General features: G+C 46.4%; 2 non-coding genes across 2 annotated transcripts; both read left to right on the top strand.

Annotated features, from left to right (window-relative positions):
- Positions 1-649: 649 nt before the first annotated feature.
- On the top strand, positions 650-721 carry trnad-guc (transfer RNA aspartic acid (anticodon GUC)). The gene has a single exon. It is a non-coding gene; the product is annotated as a tRNA-Asp (tRNA).
- A 1,945-nt stretch (positions 722-2,666) lies between these two features.
- trnad-guc (transfer RNA aspartic acid (anticodon GUC)) lies at positions 2,667-2,738 on the top strand. Its single transcript has one exon. It is a non-coding gene; the product is annotated as a tRNA-Asp (tRNA).
- The last annotated feature ends 3,262 nt before the right edge of the window (positions 2,739-6,000 follow it).

Raw genomic sequence — 6,000 nt, 5'->3', positions numbered from 1 at the left:
ATTACCTCAATCAAATTCCCTTGTAATTTTGAAAGCCTCTTATTAAATTTCCTCTTAACCGTCTGAGGAAAACAATCACAAACTCTCAACATAACTGAAGTTCCTTATCCCTCGGACCATTCTGCAAGACGTCAAACTGACTGTCTCGCTCTGTATGTCTATCTTTGTCTCCCTCTTTGTCCCTGTCTCTCTCTGTATAGGATTCTGAGGGTGCTTGACAGGATAGATGCAGGGAGGATGTTTCCCCTCCTGGGGGAATCTAGAACTAGGGGGCAAAGCTCCAGGATATCCGGTCGCCCATTTAAAACGGAGATGAGGAGGAATTTCTTCTCTCAGAATGTCGTGAATCTTTGGAATCCTCTACCCCAGAGAGCTGTGGAGGCGGAGCCACTGAATATATTCAAGGTGGAGGTAGACATATATTTGATCTGCAGTGGAGTCAAGGGTTATGGGGAGCGGGCAGGAAAGTGGCGTTGAGTATAAGATCTGATCAGCCATGATCTTATTGAATGGCGGGGCAGGCTCGAGGGGCCGAATGGCCCACTCCTGCTCCTATTCCTTCTGTTCTTATTCTTATTTCTGTCCCTTCTGCCTCTGTCCCTCTGTTCACAGGTCGATTTTTGCTCTGACAGATTCGGCACCTTTCAGTTCCTCGTTAGTATAGTGGTGAGTATCCCCGCCTGTCACGCGGGAGACCGGGGTTCAATTCCCCGACGGGGAGAATTTTTAACATCCCCAATTTTAAACCTTTGGGCAGCTCCTTAAAAAGACCCTGGGAAAAGTTGAATAGAACAAAATGAACGAAAATAATTTTAAAATATGAACATGACGAAATTTATAATAACTCCCTGCACCAGTTCCTCGTTAGTAGAGTGTTCTCCTTCTGTTTGCCTGTTATGTGGGGCACTGAGGAGGCAGAGAGAAAATGAGATAACAGCGGGAGAAAGCACGACTGCTCTTTCAAAGAGACAGCACAGGCACGATTGGCCGAATGGCCTCCCACCGTGCTGCCAGCCTCCATGAATGCATGACACTGAGATGGATATCTGAGACATACCCACACAAAGAGAGCACATACGGGTATTTTGTGTGTGTTTGCTGCTTTGTCTCAAGCACTGCATAACCATTTCCTGGACAATGTCGTGGATATTATGATGTTCAGTTTTCACTTCCCCGACGGCTTCTCTCTGACTTTATGCCTCTGTCTCTGAGAAAAGCATAGAAGGAAATATATGGCAAATGGACGCCTTCCCGCACTTGATGCTGTGGTTTAGTGAACATGTCCTTTGTGTTCTCGTCTAAAAGATGTCATCTTGTACGAAAAGTTTGCCTGGCGTGAAAGTGATCTGAATTTCAAAGCAGCAAGGAGGAAAGTCTGCGTTGCTCTGCTTGCTGGCAGGCAGCTTCTTGCAGCTTCCCTGGTGGTCTAGTGGTTAGGATTCGGCGCTTTCACCGCCGCGGCCTGGGTTCGATTCCCGATTAGGAAACAGTGCGTTTTGAGGCTGTTTGAAATGCCTTCAATCAATGCACCCGCGCGAAACAATGTCTGCTCCTGAACAACCTTTGCAATTTCAACACTGCTGATGCCTCAACAGGTACACAATGCACTTCCTTGCCTTTTGTAAAATGTCTGCTGTTTCAAAGTCAGCAGGAAATTACATTTGGGACGAGACAATTTAAACGTGTACATGCCCACATTTAACTGCAGCTGACAGTGTCAGAACAGTCACTGTTATTATCAAACTTCCATGTATTTTCTTGCAGGCTGCACCCCCCTAACAAACATAGCTTATCACAGCACGGCTATCAATCAACTCAACGCCAGTTTGAAGAATGCAACATTTGAAAGTTAGCAACGTGTGCAAGTCTTTAGTGAGAGAGAGTTGGGCCGTGATAACATTTCTAAGCAGTAAGATATTCAGTAGGCCTGAGCCCTTGCTGCGTAATACAATTCTCCCCATACTGATTCTGCTATCTTCAATTGGTCTCCTCTGGTTACCGTCATACCTGCCACTGGCAAGCCTTTCTCCTTATTACCTCAATCAAATCCCCTTGTAATTTTGAAAGCCTCTTATTAAATTTCCTCTTAACCGTCTGAGGAAAACAATCACAAACTCTCAACATAACTGAAGTTCCTTATCCCTCGGACCACTCTGCAAGACGTCAAACTGACTGTCTCGCTCTGTATGTCTATCTTTGTCTCCCTCTTTGTCCCTGTCTCTCTCTGTATAGGATTCTGAGGGTGCTTGACAGGATAGATGCAGGGAGGATGTTTCCCCTCCTGGGGGAATCTACAACTCGGGGGCAAAGCTCCAGGATATCCGGTCGCCCATTTAAAACGGAGATGAGGAGGAATTTGTTCTCTCAGAATGTCGTGAATCTTTGGAATCCTCTACCCCAGAGAGCTGTGGAGGCGGAGCCACTGAATATATTCAAGGTGGAGATAGACATATATTTGAGCTGCAGTGGAGTCAAGGGTTATGGGGAGCGGGCAGGAAAGTGGCGTTGAGTAGAAGATCTGATCAGCCATGATCTTATTGAATGGCGGGGCAGGTTCGAGGGACCGAATGGCCCACTCCTGCTCCTGTTCCTTCTGTTCTTATTCTTGCCTCTGTCCCTCTGTTCACAGGTCGATTTTTGCTCTGACAGATTCGGCACCTTTCAGTTCCTCGTTAGTATAGTGGTGAGTATCCCCGCCTGTCACGCGGGAGACCGGGGTTCAATTCCCCGACGGGGAGAATTTTTAACATCCCCAATTTTAAACCTTTGGGCAGCTCCTTAAAAAGACCCTGGGAAAAGTTGAATAGATCAAAATGAACGAAAATAATTTTAAAATATGTACATGACGAAATTTATAACAACTCCCTGCACCAGTTCCTCGTTAGTAGAGTGTTCTCCTTCTGTTTGCCTGTTGTGTGGGGCTCTGAGGAGGGAGAGAGAAAATGAGATAAAAGCGGGAGAAAGCACGACTGCTCTTTCAAAGAGACAGCACAGGCACGATTGGCCGAATGGCCTCCCACCGTGCTGCCAGCCTCCATGAATGCATGACACTGAGATGGATATCTGAGACATACCCACACAAAGAGAGCACATACGGGTATTTTGTGTGTGTTTGCTGCTTTGTCTCAAGCACTGCATAACCATTTCCTCGACAATGTCGTGGATATTATGATGTCAGTTTTCACTTCCCCGACGGCTTCTCTCTGACTTTATGCCTCTGTCTCTGAGAAAAGCATAGAAGGAAATATATGGCAAATGGACGCCTTCCCGCACTTGATGCTGTGGCTTAGTGAACATGTCCTTTGTGTTCTCGTCTAAAAGATGTCATCTTGTACGAAAAGTTTGCCTGGCGTTAAAGTGATCTGAATTTCAAAGCAGCAAGGAGGAAAGTCTGCGTTGCTCTGCTTGCTGGCAGGCAGCTTCTTGCAGCTTCCCTGGTGGTCTAGTGGTTAGGATTCGGCGCTTTCACCGCCGCGGCCCGGGTTCGATTCCCGGTTAGAGAACAGTGCGTTTTCAGGCTGTTTGAAATGCCTCCAATCAATGCACCCGCGCGAAGCAATGCCTGCTCCTGATCAACCTTTGCAATTTCAACACTGCTGCTGCCTCAACAGGTACACAATGCACTTCCTTGCCTTTTGTAAAATGCCTGCTGTTTCAAAGTCAGCAGGAAATTACATTTGGGACGAGACAATTTAAACGTGTACATGCCCACATTTAACTGCAGCTGACAGTGTCAGAACAGTCACGGTTATTATCAAACTTCCATGTATTTTCTTGCAGGCTGCACCCCCCTAACAAACTTAGCTTATCACAGCACGGCTATCAATCAACTCAACGCCAGTTTGAAGAATGCAACATTTGAAAGTTAGCAAAGTGTGCAAGACTTTAGTGAGAGAGAGTTGGGCCGTGATAACATTTCTAAGCAGTAAGATATTCAGTAGGCCTGAGCCCTTGCTGCATAATACAATTCTCCCCAAACTGATTCTGCTATCTTCAATTGGTCTCCTCTGGTTACCGTCATACCTGCCACTGGCAAGCGTTTCTCCTTATTACCTCAATCAAATCCCCTTGTAATTTTGAAAGCCTCTTATTAAATTTCCTCTTAACCGTCTGAGGAAAACAATCACAAACTCTCAACATAACTGAACTTCCTTATCCCTCGGACCACTCTGCAAGACGTCAAACTGACTGTCTCGCTCTGTATGTCTATCTTTGTCTCCCTCTTTGTCCCTGTGTCTCTCTGTATAGGATTCTGAGGGTGCTTGACAGGATAGATGCAGGGAGGATGTTTCCCCTCCTAGGGGAATCTACAACTAGGGGGCAAAGCTCCAGGATATCCGGTCGCCCATTTAAAACGGAGATGAGGAGGAATTTCTTCTCTCAGAATGTCGTGAATCTTTGGAATCCTCTACCCCAGAGAGCTGTGGAGGCGGAGCCACAGAATATATTCAAGGTGGAGATAGACATATATTTGAGCTGCAGTGGAGTCAAGGGTTATGGGGAGCGGGCAGGAAAGTGGCGTTGAGTAGAAGATCTGATCAGCCATGATCTTATTGAATGGCGGGGCAGGCTCGAGGGGCCGAATGGCCCACTCCTGCTCCTATTCCTTCTGTTCTTATTCTTATTTCTGTCCCTTCTGCCTCTGTCCCTCTGTTCACAGGTCGATTTTTGCTCTGACAGATTCGGCACCTTTCAGTTCCTCGTTAGTATCGTGGTGAGTATCCCCGCCTGTCACGCGGGAGACCGGGGTTCAATTCCCCGACGGGGAGAATTTTTAACATCCCCAATTTTAACACTTTGAGCAGCTCCTTAAAAAGATCCTGGGAAAAGTTGAATAGAACAAAATGAACGAAAATAATTTTAAAATATGTACATGACGAAATTTATAACAACTCCCTGCACCAGTTCCTCGTTAGTAGAGTGTTCTCCTTCTGTTTGCCTGTTGTGTGGGGCTCTGAGGAGGGAGAGAGAAAATGAGAAAACAGCGGGAGAAAGCACGACAGCTCTTTCAAAGAGACAGCACAGGCACGATTGGCAGAAAGGCCTCCCACCGTGCTGCCAGCCTCCATGAATGCATGACACTGAGATGGATCTCTGAGACATACCCACACAAAGAGAGCACATACGGGTATTTTGTGTGTGTTTGCTGCTTTGTCTCAAGCACTGCATAACCATTTCCTGGACAATGTCGTGGATATTATGATGTTCAGTTTTCACTTCCCCGACGGCTTCTCTCTGACTTTATGCCTCTGTCTCTGAGAAAAGCAGAGAAGGAAATATATGGCAAATGGACCCCTTCCCGCACTTGATGCTGTGGCTTAGTGAACATGTCCTTTGTGTTCTCGTCTAAAAGATGTCATCTTGTCCGAAAAGTTAGCCTGGCGTGAAAGTGATCTGAATTTCAAAGCAGCAAGGAGGAAAGTCTGCGTTGCTCTGCTTGCTGGCAGGCAGCTTCTTGCAGCTTCCCTGGTGGTCTAGTGGTTAGGATTCGGCGCTTTCACCGCCGCGGCCCGGGTTCGATTCCCGGTTAGAGAACAGTGCGTTTTCAGGCTGTTTGAAATGCCTCCAATCAATGCACTCGCGCGAAACAATGTCTGCTCCTGAACAACCTTTGCAATTTCAACACTGCTGATGCCTCAACAGGTACACAATGCACTTCCTTGCCTTTTGAAAAATGCCTGCTGTTTCAAAGTCAGCAGGAAATTACATTTGGGACGAGACAATTTAAACGCGTATATGCCCACATTTAACTGCAGCTGACAGTGTCAGAACAGTCACGGTTATTATCAAACTTCCATGTATTTTCTTGCAGGCTGCACCCCCCTAACAAACTTAGCTTATCACAGCACGGCTATCAATCAACTCAACGCCAGTTTGAAGAATGCAACATTTGAAAGTTAGCAACGTGTGCAAGACTTTAGTGAGAGAGAGTTGGGCCGTGATAACATTTCTAAGCAGTAAGATATTCAGTAGGCCTGAGCCCTTGCTGCGTAATACAAT

The sequence above is a fragment of the Somniosus microcephalus genome, unplaced genomic scaffold (assembly GCF_052327205.1).
Source record: "Somniosus microcephalus isolate GS21.2 unplaced genomic scaffold, FLI_Smic_1.0 unresolved_chr5, whole genome shotgun sequence".
Taxonomy (NCBI): domain Eukaryota; kingdom Metazoa; phylum Chordata; class Chondrichthyes; order Squaliformes; family Somniosidae; genus Somniosus; species Somniosus microcephalus.
This window is presented reverse-complemented; position numbering and strand designations above follow the sequence as displayed.